The 15,555-nt window shown below is 45.1% G+C and overlaps 2 non-coding genes across 2 annotated transcripts; both read right to left on the reverse strand.

The window, feature by feature from the left end:
- Positions 1 to 491: 491 nt before the first annotated feature.
- Positions 492 to 563, reverse strand: Trnat-cgu. The gene has a single exon. It is a non-coding gene; the product is annotated as a tRNA-Thr (tRNA).
- A 708-nt stretch (positions 564 to 1,271) lies between these two features.
- Positions 1,272 to 1,343, reverse strand: Trnat-cgu. The gene has a single exon. It is a non-coding gene; the product is annotated as a tRNA-Thr (tRNA).
- Positions 1,344 to 15,555: the final 14,212 nt, after the last annotated feature.

Consider the following 15,555-nt stretch of genomic DNA (forward strand, 5'->3'; position numbering starts at 1 on the left):
GCGTGTGCGTGTGCGTGTGCGTGTGCGTGTGCGTGTGCGTGTGCGTGTGCGTGTGCGTGTGCGTGTGCGTGTGCGTGTACGAATGATAAATGTGAGGAAATACGTATGCATATTTATATATGGATGTATGTATGTATAAGTGAGCCCTCGCGCGCGCACGCATATCGTAATCGAAAAAAAAAAATAGGAAGGGAAAAAGAAAAACAAGGCAAGGCAAGTGTGTATGTGAGTATCTTACATCATGGCTATCAACCTACATCACTCGTAATCTTGAAAAATTTGCGAACTCCTGCGTCAGTTGAACCCTTTAGTCGACTAGATACCTACATACCGAACAATTTTATACAATAAATGCCTTTGGTTTTAGGGGATTAAAATGAGTCGTGAAGTTCAACCAAAACTTCCTCTGTTAATATCATAAAAGTTTACGTTTACTCACGTCGACTAGGACTTTTGTATGATGCATTAAGTAAATACATCAACTTTTGACTTGCCCCCTGTGAGGTTTGAACTCACGACCCCTGGTTTACGAGACCAGTGCTCTACCACTGAGCTAAGGAGGCTGATGCAAATAAGGGTAATATATTATCGCATTTCTGATAATGATAATACTGCTAATAACTATACTGTTTTTTTGGAATAAAAGAAACGTCGCCTTTATCGACCTACTACTTATAAATGTATTACCTGAGAGTTTTGTAATGGTAGATATTATAAATAAGTAAATAATCCCTATCCTGTTAATCATTCTGAATGAACAGTGGATTAAGACGATAAATTTTCATTTGAACCCTATTTAAAATCTAAATTTCAAAAGGGACAACAGCGAAATTCATATTGAGTCGTTACAAAAGCCTCTCCAGCATGAAGGGATATATAATACAAATGAAAGATGAAACTGTTAGGATTTTTCGATTACCTATTATTTGCATTTGCAAGTACATTGCCATAGTAGATTAGAAATACCTGGAAACTGATGTGAAATCTATAAAAAAAAAATAAGGTGTTTACCGCGAGAAACATGATTATTGTGCAACTACTACTATTGTTGTTGATGTAACAATAAATATTTTAACATACCAAACTGAAACCATTTGAATATTGATAATAGCAATGAAAATTATTGTAATCATAAGAGCTAAATATAGGACAGAAAATATGATCATTAACGTGGAGCTTGTTGCACAACGCTGCAATGCATGAAACCCTGTCAACCTATAGGCAATCTTTCTCTGATGTGCAACATATACCTTCCTTCATTTAAACACTTGTGCCCCCTGTGAGGTTTGAACTCACGACCCCTGGTTTACGAGACCAGTGCTCTACCACTGAGCTAAGGAGGCTGACCATATCAATGATGAAAATGAAACTATTAATCATACAGATCCAGATGATAATGGTAATATTAGTAATAGTAACAACAATAATTGTTATTATCATAATGTTTATTAGAATTATTAGAATTGTTTTCATTGATATATTTGTTATTGTCAGTGTTATTTTTATGTTAATAATAATAATTCTTATCATTCTCACTACTATAATTATCAGTCAAAATCACCATTCCTATTATCATTATAATTACCATCGTCATCATCTGTATCATTATGGTTATTGTTGTTATTATTATTACCAGCATATTAGTATAGATAATTATATTTTCATCATAAATGTCATTATCATGACTATCACATATATCTCATATGTGGTCATATGCGTAAGCGTGTGTGTGTGTGCATCATCAACTGGAGATGCAAGACCATCCGTGCGTTCACTTGAGCCTTTCCGCACGGTGCGCCTTGCACAGGCCCAAATCGGTCAGAGTGAACGGTTTCGCCACGCGAAACGCCTCTCGGCTGATTACTGTAAACAAACATACCAACATGGCCGACGCTGCTAGGCGTGTTGCGGGAGTTGCTGTCCTTTTAGATAAATTAGACGATCCCATTTTAGACGCAACTTTAATAGTTGCTTTAGAAAAGGATCTAGGAGGAGCAGAGGAAGCTGCACAGAGACGACATAGGGTCCGGAATCCAGTCAGAGTTGGTGCTTACGCAGAGAACTTTGTGCCCCTATACAGCGAGGAGGAATTCAAGTCTCCCTTTAGAATACTCATTACAGCTTCCTGTGTACTACATAATTTTATATTACTTAAGGAAAAACTTGATATTCAAGCAGAACTACAAGTCATTGTTTTGTAACCTGAGATGAATTGGCAAATCTTGCATAATGTAACTTGTATCTAAATTTTTGTTTCTTGCGTCAAATCGTTTGTATTTTTGCAAGTAATGCTGCCTTATATATATATATATATATATATATATATATTTTTTTTTTTTTTTTTTTTTTTTTGCACATTTCATTTTCTTTTGAATATGATACTTATTTTCATAGCTCATAAAATATTTGAAAATATATACTTTACCTTTATAAGTACCTGTAATAGATCACTTAAGTATTTCTTTCCTTTTCATGCTGCTTGATTTTTATTTTTATTTTGCATATATAACATATCTTTCATCATTGTATTTTATTGCTGCGTGTATATTTACATATATATTTGTTCTGAAAGTTTTAAAAACTCAAGGATTGTAAATTGTAAGACATATTTACCATAATCCATGTCTAATAAAATATTTTTTGTTTCACTACTTTTTTTTTTTTTCATGTTCTATTTGGGGGTAAATTAAATCAAATGGATTTTCCAAAAATAATAAACGTATTTATTTAAAATATTAGAAACTTCTGTTTACACTATATCACAATCTGAACTTGTCCTGATGTTTCAGCACCTGAGCATATAGTGTACTTCCAAAAGCTAAAGGAAAATAATTTGTTATAACTGCCATTACAGAATTAACAAATAAACATTTCCATTGCAAGGCATGAAGCAGATGAAATGATAAACCTTAAAGACTACAGTACGAAAAAAAATATATTGCCTGACATTTACAGAACTGAGCTAGAGCAATAATAACTTAAATGCAACTTGCTGCAAGTACTGATCATGATCGCATAAACCTTTCTAACACAACATTTCTCCCAACAACAAGATCAGCTAATTAGTCTAGTGCTGAGATGACATGTTCTCTCCTCTGTCACGTCTCTTGTTCTTCTGAACGCCTCTGTTTATGAGATCATGGTGTTGGAAGGGATGATGCTGATGGAGCTGGAGAGAGAGTTCTAGAACTGGTAGACTGTGATTGTGATGGTGATGGCACTGGAAGTTCCACAACTCCAGATGGTCCAGCACAATTCGAAGGTTGACCTAGTATGAAAGTTTCATTAATATTGTAAGCACAATGTAATATTTTATTTCAATTTACTTTTAGTCTCTCATATAATATATACTACTAATTAATTCATCATTACATATCTTTCTGAAATATCTCGTAAAATTCCTTACCTATCATTAATGACGACTCTTTTGCAACTGGTATTACACTAGGATCACGTCCAAGAACCTCATCCACTGCTTCAAAGAATGGCCAGTGTGTGTCACTGCCTCGTCCACTTAACTTTGCATTATCTTTAATTATTTTGTATCTGGAAAAAAGGAGATTAAAACATAAAACATTTATCAGAACCAACTAACTGGGCTTTGTAAGACATGTATTAAAAAAAAAAAAAAAAAAAAAAAAAAAAAAAAAGGTAACCAAAAACAGTCCAATAAAACAGGTTTAACCTGTTTTTAAATCCGCGCATCTTTTTCTCACAAATTTCCCCAGTGGCAGGATGTCCAGCATCTTGCAGCACTGAAGCAATATCTTCCCATAGTGTGTATTTCCTCTTTGTACTGCTGAAAAAAAACTATGTTTATTGTAACTGTATGTTTTTAACAACAACAGCGTTGCTGTTGTTGACCATATAATATATAATATAATAGCAGAAGCTGCAATTAATATGCCAACATTTACATTCATTATGATTTTATTCCAACTTTATTACTTCATTAAATGTTAATCGCTTTTGGAATGCACAGTCAAAATATTATTCATATATCCTGCATCCACCAACATCACAACTGTTCGAAATTATAGTCTTACGCAGTTATTAAATGATAACAGTAGCATTATCATCAACTTTTATCACTAACTACTGTGACGCTCCCGGAAGTTCTATCTCAACTACAGCCATATTTTAGGTTTACATGATGTAAATTTACACTTATTATATTCTTTGGTGGTCAGACACTTCCCACAAGTCATTACGTGTCCCTGAGTTTCTTCCAAAATCAAGAACTATGCGTTACAAGTCGGGCAGAGGTACTTCAGAGGTTCCGAGTAGGCGGCCATCTTTGTTGTTTACAAACAATCCCGCGAGGCGAAGCGAACTACCTCCAAACCCCGCTTGCTTCGCCACGCAACGCTTCGCGAAACGTTTTGTCAAACGGACCGGACCGTTCACTTGATTTCGCCACGAAACGCACGGCGCGCACTGCCCAAGTGAACGCACGGCATGTCTCCTACTAGCTAGCTTCCTCCTATATTGGTAATACCGCAACGCATATTCAATACTCTCTCTTCGTTTAGACGAAAGCATAAGAGGTGGCACTAATAGATATTGTAATGACCCATACCTAGCCAGACAGCGCCGGGGCGCTGAGAATACCAGAGTCTCCCCTGAAGAGCCTAGATACCCGCGAAGAATCACGTGGAGGTTATTTTTTTTATTAAATTGTCTATGAAATTTTACTTTATATGTATTTTTTTTTTTTTTTTTTTTTTTAAGGGAACCATAGCCATTTTCTTTTACTATTTTTATAAGCACTCTTTTAAAAGCTGGGGTAAGAGCTTGCCTACCTCTTAACTTAGATTAAAGATTTAACCAATAAATATTTTTTTATAGGGAGTAAGGGCTTGTAACACCAAGCTTACAGTCAAGCAAACCTCTTTTCTTCTGCGGACTCATGCCACGCCATCTAGGGAGGGGGAAGTTAGTTAGCTCGTTCCCGGGGCTAGTTACTAGCCTACTAATTAAATCCTTGCTGGGGGTCGGCTATATATAGCCCAGGAACTGAGCAGTAGGGGCAGGGGGTATTGGTTGTAACGTCCTCAGAGCGGCCGATATATACCCGGTGGAAGCTATGGACGTTGGTTTCTTGTGATTTCCCCTGCGGTCGTAAGGACGAGGTGGCTAAAGGCAGTAAGGTGGGGTATTTAAGTTTTCAACTTTTATAATAGAAACAGAGTGCATCTTATTTTTTTTTTTTTTTTTAAGGTTCTGGTTCCTAGCGTCCATTTTTAGTGTTTTACGTCACTTTGGTGTTTTACGTCATTTGGTGCTTTACCAGTTTTTTACGTTTTAATGTTCAGTGTTTAAATGTTTTTGTCTTACCAGTTTTACACTTTTATGTTTTATGCTTTAAATAAATGTTTTAGAGTTCGTGAGTTAAATTCCTCTTTTACTTTAACCCTTTTAAGAGACAAATGATACCATAGCTTGGCTACCTGGGGCAAGCAATTGACAACCTTTTATCAGCCCTTAAGGCTGACACGCACTCCCCTCGGAATTTGACACGTTTACCAGACCATGGTTAATGGTTAATGGTTAGAAGCAAAATAAATGTGCTAGACACCGAAGGTCATATAGCACTATAGTTAATGTTTGTGAAGGATGGTTGGGTTAGTGATTAGTTGTTAAAGCTGGGTTAAGGAATTGGCGAGTGAATGGGTTAGGGTCGGGTGAGGTAATGTAAAGGGGTTAGATCAAGTGAAGGATATATATGCGTTTGAGGAAGGAAAACAGGTTGTCAAAGCAGAAAGTGTGAGATTCTGTAAGGATGTCTGATAAGTTGGGATGTCTATGTAGGGAGGACGTGGGCATGACAATAGAATATGTGGCATTGAAAGAGGAACATTCGGAAACCGCGAATGTTCCAATGAAGGATAGTTATACTTTCGTTGATTTACTGGCAAAGATTGCAGTGCGTGTTGGAGAATTTGAAGGGGAAGGTGCTAGAGGGTGTGATAAAGAATGAGGTTGGGGAGGTGGTGTTGTATCAGGAGGGGTGTCGGGAGGTAGAGGGTCTGGGGAAGAGGGTACTTGTGACATGAGGGTTTCACGTGTGTATCCAGGAGGGAGTGGAAGGGATAGAGGGGATAGTGGGAGGGTTAATATAGGTGGGGCTGGAGTCAGGGGGAATGGGTTTTGTTGGAATGGGGTAGGAGCACTGGGTGTAGGGAGAATATGAGTAGGAGGAGGATGGATATCGGCAGGTCACTTTGAGTGTGGAGGGAGTTGTAGAATTTGAAGGTGGATGAGTATTAGTTTGGGACTCGATTATGTAGTTCTGGATATCTTCAAGAGTTTCTGTAGTGGAGTTGGTTGGGGACTTTTGGGAGATAAAGGTTTTCTTGTGAGGGGGGGAAGAGAAGTCTGGTGTCTGAAAAATAGGGGCAAAGGAAGGTGGAGGTGATTGTGAGGTAGGGGAAGAGGGGGTGGAACGTTTATTCTGTCTGCTGCGGGTAGTGCGGGGAGGGAGAGGGGAAGGTGTTGGGGCTGTAGTAGAGATTGGAGTGTCTGGGTTTAGGATAGCAAAAGAATTTGATTGGGTAGAGATTGGAGTGTCTGGGTTTAGGATGGCAAAATAATTTGACTGGGGAAGGTAGGAGGTAGAAGAGGGGAAGTTAGATGGAGGGGGGTTGGGTTTAGGAGAGGGTGTAGGAGCTTGGGAGGTAGGGGGATTGGCAGAGTGAGCGACATTACTAGAGTAGGGGGGTAAGAGAAAAACCTTGTCGACGTGCTTCCTGTCTGGCTTCACATAGAGTGAGTCCAAGTCTGAATCTGAGAGTTGCTACCTCAGACTCAAATTTGTAGGTGGGGCAGCCTCTATAAAATACATTATGGGGGCCGCCACAGTTTGCACATGTGCGTGATTGTGCAGAGCAATTCGATCGAGTATGGCCAGGTTGGGCACATAGCGGGCATCTGGCTGTGGAACGGCAATGTTTGGCAGGATGTCCTAAATGCCAACAATTTTGGCACTGACGAGGAGGAGGTTGGTATAGTCGGACAGGTAGGGATTCCCCACCTATGTAAACATTTAAGGGAAGGTCATGTCTACGGAAAGTAATTTTGGCAATGTTGATGGATTTCTTACGATTTCCTCTGGGAGGAATGGAGTAGCATTGTACATATGTTGCATCATAGTCTGTGAGACAAGCGAGTAAGTCCTCTCTACAATCTGACCATTCTTTGTCATGGATTGGGCAATCTGTTGGGGAGATAGAAACAGTTCCAGTGCAAGTATTGAGGGTTGGATGAGGTTCTGTAGGGATGGGATTACCACATAGATCCGTTAGTTTTTTTAATGCTATAGCTTCGTTTTCAGTTGTTACTGTGACGAGACGGGAGTGGTCGCGTCGGCTACGGAAAGAGACTTTGCCAACTTGTTTTTGGAGGCATTGTTGGAAGAGGAGGGTGTTTTGAGAGTAGGGAGCTGTGGGAGGGATCACGAAAAATCGGTCCCATTTGGCTGGGCTAAATAGAGTATTAAGGATTCATGTAGAGGTAGGGGTAGTAGAAGTGTGGGGACGTGTGGAGGAGGGAGTAGTGTTGAGGGGGGTAGTGTTACGGGGAGGTGGGCAATAAGGTGAGATGGGATGGTTGATGAAGAAAGTTGTGGGAGTAAAGGTGTTGAAGTTGAGCATGTTGGGAGAGTAGAAATGTCTCCTGGGGGTTGGTTGTTGATTAGGGTTGATACTGTACTAGTATGCATTGATGATGGGGGAGTTGTTGCAGTGTTCGGAGCCGTGGTCAAAGGAGAGCTGGGATTGGGGTTATTTGATAAAGGGGGAAAACCTCATTGCCCCCAAGGGTTTTGGGGTTTTTGTCTTTATTATTGGCCCCTGATAAACCTGGAGTATGTTGGGGGAAAAAAAAGTCCACCCCCCAGGGTCCCCTTGAGGGGTTTGGGGTCAGGTATGGCAGGGGAATACCCTGCCCATGGTTCCCTCAGGCCCTTCAGGAATGAATAAAGTCTGCCCCTTTTATCCTTTTTTAGCACGGGTTTTCACACCTTAGGAGGTTTGGGTAGTAGAAGGGGTTGGTGAAAAAAATGAAACGAAAAAAAAGGGTTATGAGTGGGAAAAAGACTATGCCAAAAATTTGTTGGTCGATGGCCCGGGCCCAAGGTTGAGGGTTCCCCATCATTGGGTCTCAGTCTTCTCTCCCAAAACCCCCCCCAAAGGGCAACAACGGGGAAAGGGGTTTTGGGGGGGGTTTAAAAATCCCCTTTTGGAATTTGGTTTAAATTTTTTCCCTTTTTTTCCTACAAAGCTTTCCTTTTTATCAAATTTTCCCCTCTTCTAAACGTCTTCTCCTTTCGATACCTGTTTTGTTTCTTGGGCGTAAAAAAAAAAAAAATTCATGTCAAGTATCAATTATTCAGTCAAATATTTTTTTTCTCAGAATTCCTGAACCGGTATACAAATCACACGAGCAATGAAAGTATGTGCATGTGCTTGTGTATGAGCGTGTATTAGTGCGGGTATACCATACCCAAGGAACATTACCAAAAACATTAACCATGGGGGTGAGACAACCATGTGTTTCATACATTCAAAAGTGGGCCTCAAACAGAAACTCATGGGTAATGTGCCATAACATTGACTACTTTTGAAAAATGGTAAATTTGAATGTATATTAATTTGGCCCAATGTAGCAACTATTCTGCTATACGTAACAATACATACTTCCAAGATATATTAGTACTAGCTATATCACGCTGGAAATATTCTGAATGTTTTAAATGGCCACATGAAGCTTAATTTGGCACTGTATAGAACGGGATTTCTTTTTTGCCTCGTTCCCTTCGCTGGGCACGGCAAAGGTCGCGGGCTCGCGCCACGCAGCCGGCCGGGGGCCGCCGGGGTGCGAAATTTTTTTTTCCCAAACGATTTGGAGTGTGGGGGCGGGGGTTAAGTCACGCGGTGAAAAAAAAACGAATTTTATGGGGAACTTCATGATATTTTAATTTAAAAATCACACACCCCTCTCTCTCTCTCCCCCCCCCCCTTTTAAAAAATCCCCCCCCCCCCCAATTTTCCCCCCCCCCCCTCCCCCCCCTCCCCCCCCTTTTTCCCCCCCAATTTTTCCCCCCCTCCCCCCCCTCTCCCCCCCCCCCCTCCCCCCCCCCACACCACACACACTTTTCTCCACACACAAAAATAAACACACACCTTTTTCCCCCCTTTTTCCCCCCCCTCCCCCCCCTTTTTTCACACACACAACACCCCAAAAAAAAAAACACATTTTTACACCACACCTTTTTCCCCCACACACCCCCAAAAACAACACAACACACACACAATTTTTTAAACACACACACCCCCACACACACACATTTTTACACACACACACACCCCCCCCCCCCTCCCCCCCCACCCCCACACACACACACCCCCACACACACACACCCCCAAAAAAATTTTTCCCCACAAAACCACAACTCACACAACAACACCTCCCCCCCCCTCCCCCCACACACACCCACACACACACACACCCCACACACACACACACACACACACACACACCTCCCCCCCTCCCACCACCACCCCCCACACAACACCCACACACACAAATTTTCCCCCCCCCACACACACACACACACACACACACCTTTTTAAAAAATCCCCCCCACACACACACACACCCAAAACACACAACATTTTTAAAAAAATTTTAAAAAACACACAAAACACACACACCAAAACACACACACACACACACACACACACACCTTTTTCCCCCCCACCCCCACACAACACCCTCTCCCCCACACACCCCCACACACAACACCCCCCCACACACCTTTTTCCCCCCCCTCCCCCCTTTTTCCCCCCCCCCCCTCCCCCCCCCCCCTTTTCTCCCCCCCTCCCCCCCCCCCTTTTTCCCCACACACACACACCCCCAAACACACATTTTTAAACAAATTTAAAAAAATTTCCCAACAAAACTCCCCCAAAACACACCCCCACCACACACCCCCCCACACACACACCCCCACAAAAATTTTCCCCCACACACAAACACACACACACAACCACACACACATTTTTCACACACACACACCCCCCCTCTCTCCTCCCTTTTCTCCTCCCCTTTCTCCCTTTTCTCTCTCCTTCCCTTTTCCCCTCCCCCTCCCTCCCTCCCCTCCTTTTCTCCCTCCCCCTCTCTCTCTCAATGAATAAGTAGTGTTTTTTGTTCACCCCCATCATCAAATCAGTATTTTTTTTAGCACAGGGAGTACATCATTTAAACGTGTTAAATGAGTACAGACACATAATTTTATGGGTAACTAAACATTATTTTATTAACAGCTAGCGAGAGTACATAATTCGTGATCTACGAATGCATAAAATAAGTTTTCCGGGTATCTGAACATTGCCAATTTTATGAATACAAACAATATAATAATGCATAAAACCAATTTTCCGGGTATCTGAACATTGCCAATTTTATTTTCATATCTGCCTGTTGACAGTCGTGCTTGTGATGACGGTACCTGTTTCGTACGCGTGAGAAACGACGCGCTCTATAGAAAACTAGCAAGAGTGACTATTGTATTACCTGTCACGTATCCACAGAATTCCTCTCCAGTAGTTTACCTCAGGAGCTACGTTTACCCCAAAGTTATAGATTTATATTCCATATTCAAGAGAGAGAGAGAGAGAGAGAGAGAGAGAGAGAGAGAGAGAGAGAGAGAGAGAGAGAGAGAGAGAGAGAGAGAGAGAGAGAGAGAGAGAGAGAGAGAGAGGTGTCTGTGTGTGTGTGTGTGTGTGTGTGTGTGTAAGAGAGACAGAGAGAGAGAGAGAGAGAGAATGTGATTGTTAATAATATATTATAATTAAGTCAGCCATAAAATTCGTTTTCTCTAGACACGCATCACTTAAGCCCCGCCCCCACATTCCAAATCGTTTGGGAAAAAAATTTTCGCCGCCGGGGTAACCATTCCCCGTGCCGCCCCGCTTCTCGGTCGGTTTGTGGCCCTGCCCTTCACACAGGCGACCGCTCCCGTCTAGACGTCCGGAATGGTTTCCGAGTACCGCCCTCCCCTCACTGGGGTGAAACAACCTTTGGATGGTTGCTTCAGAGGGATGAAAGGAACCAGCTGACAAAAAGGACAAAACCCCCCTTCCCTCACTGAGGTGAAACAGCCTTTGGATGGCTGCTTCAGAGGGAAGGGGGAAACACTTTGAAAAGACACAGGTCCTTTCCTTCCTCACTGAGGTGAAACAACCTTTGGGTGGTTGCTTCAGAGGAATGTAAGGAACTGCCTGGCAAGAACGCAAAACCTCCCTTCCCTCACTGAGGTGAAACAGCCTTTGGGTGGCTGTTTTAGAGGGAAGGGTGAACTACTTCGAAAAGACACAGGTCCTTTCCTTCCTCACTGAGGTGAAACAACCTTTGGGTGGTTGCTTCAGGGGAACGAAAGGAAGTGCCTGACAAGAACGCAAAACCTCCCTTCCCTCACTGAGGTGAAACAGCCTTTGGGTGGCTGTTTTAGAGGGAAGGGGGAACTAATTTGAAAAGACACAGGTCCTTTCCTTCCTCACTGAGGTGAAACAACCTTTGGGCGGTTGCTTCAGAGGGATGAAAGGAACTGCCTGGTAAAAGTGCAAGACTCCTCTTCCCTCACTGCGGTGAAGCAACCTTTGGGTGGCTGCCTCAGAGGGCTGAGCAAAAGGGCTCCAAACAATGATGTCTCGTAGGTGGAAGGGCATCCCCTCTGGTCTCTCCACAGGGGTTTACACCTACCCACGCGTTTGCCATGCGTGGCAGCCTTGTGCGCTGTGGAGACGGGAGTCCTGGAGGTTGAGCGATGCCGTGAACGAGTACGCCCTACGGCTAGCAACACACCTCTTTGGTCCTCTATCCCCCGGGAGGCTAGGGTCAAGCAGTCATGCCGCCATTGGCACTCACAATGGTCCGTGAGTGCCGTCACAATGGCTATTGGCTGCGTATATCCTCTCATCACTCCTGTTGCTGTTAGACACTGGTTCTGACACTCAGCTTCCCCTTGTTGGACTCCGTGGTGGGTGGGGGCGTGAGAGGATGAAGCACTTACCAATTCATGGAAAAAATAATCAAACACCCCCCACAGACTGAACTTAAAGTTGACGAACCGCGCAAGGCCCAGACCACGGTAGTCACCATGAAGGCATATGTGCCTTCCGGTGGCAAAAGAAAGCCCCAAGCACAGGATGACACTGTCACCCCTGCTGCTAAGGTGGACAAGACCGAAGCCAATGGGTCTGTCCACCAAATAGTCAAACATCTTGACTCGCGAGCTGGCCTCTCCAGGCCAGCAGCTAAGCCAGGGAGGCCCCTGAGTTCACAGACGGCCTCTCCGACTGAGAGGGGAGAGCAGGCTGAACCAGCCGCATCAGCTCCTGCCTCCTCAAACAAGCCCGAAAGCCGAAAGGGCGGGCCGAAGCGTCCGAGGCCGGATACCGACTCTGATGAAGAGTCGGGACCCCCTAAACGCTTCGACCAGTTCAAAGTGCCAGCTAAACCCGAAGGCTTCGACAATGCCTACCAATTGGTCAGGGCATTGGAGTTGCAACGGAAAATCCGGTTGTCGATCCGGGTCGCCCGAGATCAGGGCATGATCATAATGCCCAAAGATCAAGCTACCTTAAATTTCCTCTGGGAAACGAAGGAGCTAACTGATGGGAGAAAAGTGAGTCTTTCCCCACTAAGTCCCAAGGAAAAGAGAACCAAGATGGTGCTACTTGGCTTCTCAGTCTCGTACGATGTGGAGCTGATCGCTTCACACCCACAGGTCGTGAAGGCTTCCCGAATGTCGAAGGGGAAGACCCCAACCAGGCAAGTCCTGGTGACCATGAAAGGTGCCCCAACCACTACCCTTGATCTGGGTAACTGGGGCACTTACAACCTTCGAACGTATGTGCCAGAACCACTTCGGTGTTTCAAGTGCCAGAAATATGGTCACCACAAGGCTAACTGTACAGCCAAGCCTAAATGTGGTGTCTGTAGCAAGGCACACAACACAGAGGTATGCCTCAAGGCATACAAAGAGGAAAAGAGGGACACAACAGCCAAATGTCCCAACTGTGCCAAGAAGCATCATGCCTGGAGCCTGACTTGCTCTGTCAGGAAAAAGGCGGCCCTCAGGCGACAAGAGGTTGCTCAAAACCGATCAGACTTTGTTCCTGCCCCACCGGGCACCCATGTCTGGGGAAGGAACAAAAGCGAAAAGGCCCCCCGACCTCCTAAGAGGAAGGAAGCCGCCCCCCAGCCGACACCGGATGTCTCCAACAAAAAGGAGTTTCCGACAATGCCAAAGGTGCAGAAAAAGAAACTAAAGAAAAAAGTTTCTAAGAGCACCACAAAAACCTCCCCAACAGATGATCATCTCCTCTTTGACGAGGACGATATGACTCTCCTGTTAACTGCTGTTGTCACAGCAGTAGCAACAGCCCTGGGGAGGTCGAGTGAGGAGGCCGAGAAGGCAGTTTCGGTCGCCATGACGGCAATGACCCAGACTGTCGCAGCCCTTAAGGGAAGAAAGCTGGCTAGAGAAAAACCAGCCTCACCCTCACCCCAGGACGAGACTCCCCTCCCCACTCCAAACCAGGCCATGCCTTCACAGGCAGAGCCAAAACAGGCTGAATCTGTGCAGCCAGAGCCAGATCACGCTGACCTTGCCCAGGCAAGGCCAGCAAGGCCAGCCAAGAAAAAGCCTGAGAGAAAAGCCGAACCAACCAAAGTCAGAGCTACCAAAGGCTCTCCACCCCCCAGTGGACCCAAGGATAGCCTGACAACAGACGAGGAGCCCTCAACCAGCGAGGACCTCGCAATGGAGTTGTCAGACTCCGACGATGTCTCTGATGTAACTATCACTGAGTAACATCATGACACACCATCTAAGCATCCTACAGTGGAACATCAATAGCTTCTCTGCAAAGAACGCTTTTCTCCAAGCAGTAGTGCGATCAAGGAACATTGACATTGTCATGCTCCACGAGACATTAACAGTGGACACTGTTCGCTTCTCAGGGTACCATGCCTTCACACTGCCACGAACACCTGGCAAGAGAGGCTTGATCACCCTTGTGAGAGCAACAATCCCCTGCTCCGCAATAGCCGATGCATCGCACTGTGGAGATGATGTTGAATCCCTTGCCGTCGAGGTTCACCTGGCCGGGGGGCCCCTCAAACTGTACAATGTGTACAGCCGGCCACGCTGTAAAAGCTTAGACATCAGCCAGGTCTGTGCTTCTGCTGCACACGACCGAGTGATCATAGGGGGAGACTTCAATGCACACCACCCCATCCTGGCTCCCTGCCGGGCACCGGATGCGGCCGGCTATCACATAGCCGACGTGCTAGAGACATTCCCTGAGATCGCTCTCCTCAACACCCAAGAGCCAACGCATGTCAGAGGAGGGGTCCTAGACCTCACCCTGGCCACTGCGACTCTGGTGGGGAGGATTGGCTGGTGTGTCGATGAGACCGTCACAAGTGACCATTACGGCACTATAACTACCCTCATGGATGCTGGCCCAGCCGAAATCCTAAGACCAAATCCAAGATGGAAAACAGACAAGGCCAACTGGCAGGCGTTTCAAAACGCCTTGGCCCTCTGTCTGAGATGCAACAATCCCCCACAAAGCGAAAATGTGGAAGTGTTCGAAGCCAGCCTGCTAAACGCCATTAATGAAGCAGCCTCACAGACCATACCCAAAACTCGGCCTGGGTCCAGAAGTCACAAAGACGCCTGGTATTTCAATGACGAGATCAGGGAGGTCAACCACAGGGTGAACATGTGCCGAAAACTATTCCGAAGGCAAAGAACCCCTGACAACCTATCCCTCCTAAGGGAAGCTGTCACGGATGCCAAGGAAACTGCCAACAGAGTCAGGCAGGAAAAGTGGCTGGAATGGTGTGAGTCCTTCGACCACCAAACCACCCTTTCAGAGCTGTGGCAACGGGTCAAGCGAGCTACCAGCCGCCCAGCCCCGAGGTGCACCCATCACGACCCCCAAGCAGAGGCTAACAGACTGGCGCACGAGTTCTCTGCGAGAACGAGCAGCAACAGTCTGCCAGCCGAGCTGAGGGCAAGACAAGAGCGTCTACAGCCAGACAGACACGCTCAGATCAGAGAAAGGGCAGCCGAACCCGATAACTCAGACGTTATCTTTTCTCTGAGGGAACTAAGGAAAGCCTATAAAACCAGTTCCAACACAGCCCCGGGCTCTGATGGGATCTCGTACCCCATTATCACCCACCTAGGACTAGCAGGTGAGGGTGCACTCTTGCAACTCATCAACAAGTCCTGGGAAACTTCCACTCTACCCCAGAGTTGGAAGAGGGCTACCATAGTTCCCGTCCCAAAACCAAAGGAGCCGGGGAAGTACCGCCCCATCTCTCTGCTCAGCTGCCTGGCCAAGACGGCTGAGAGGATGGTACTAAACCGGCTTCAATGGAAAACGGGACCCCCGCACGAACACCTGCACGGGTTCACAAGGGGCATGGGCACAGCACACAGTTTAGCCACGCTCTTAAGCACAATCAGCAAGCGCC

The sequence above is a fragment of the Penaeus chinensis genome, chromosome 10 (genome assembly GCF_019202785.1).
Source record: "Penaeus chinensis breed Huanghai No. 1 chromosome 10, ASM1920278v2, whole genome shotgun sequence".
Taxonomy (NCBI): domain Eukaryota; kingdom Metazoa; phylum Arthropoda; class Malacostraca; order Decapoda; family Penaeidae; genus Penaeus; species Penaeus chinensis.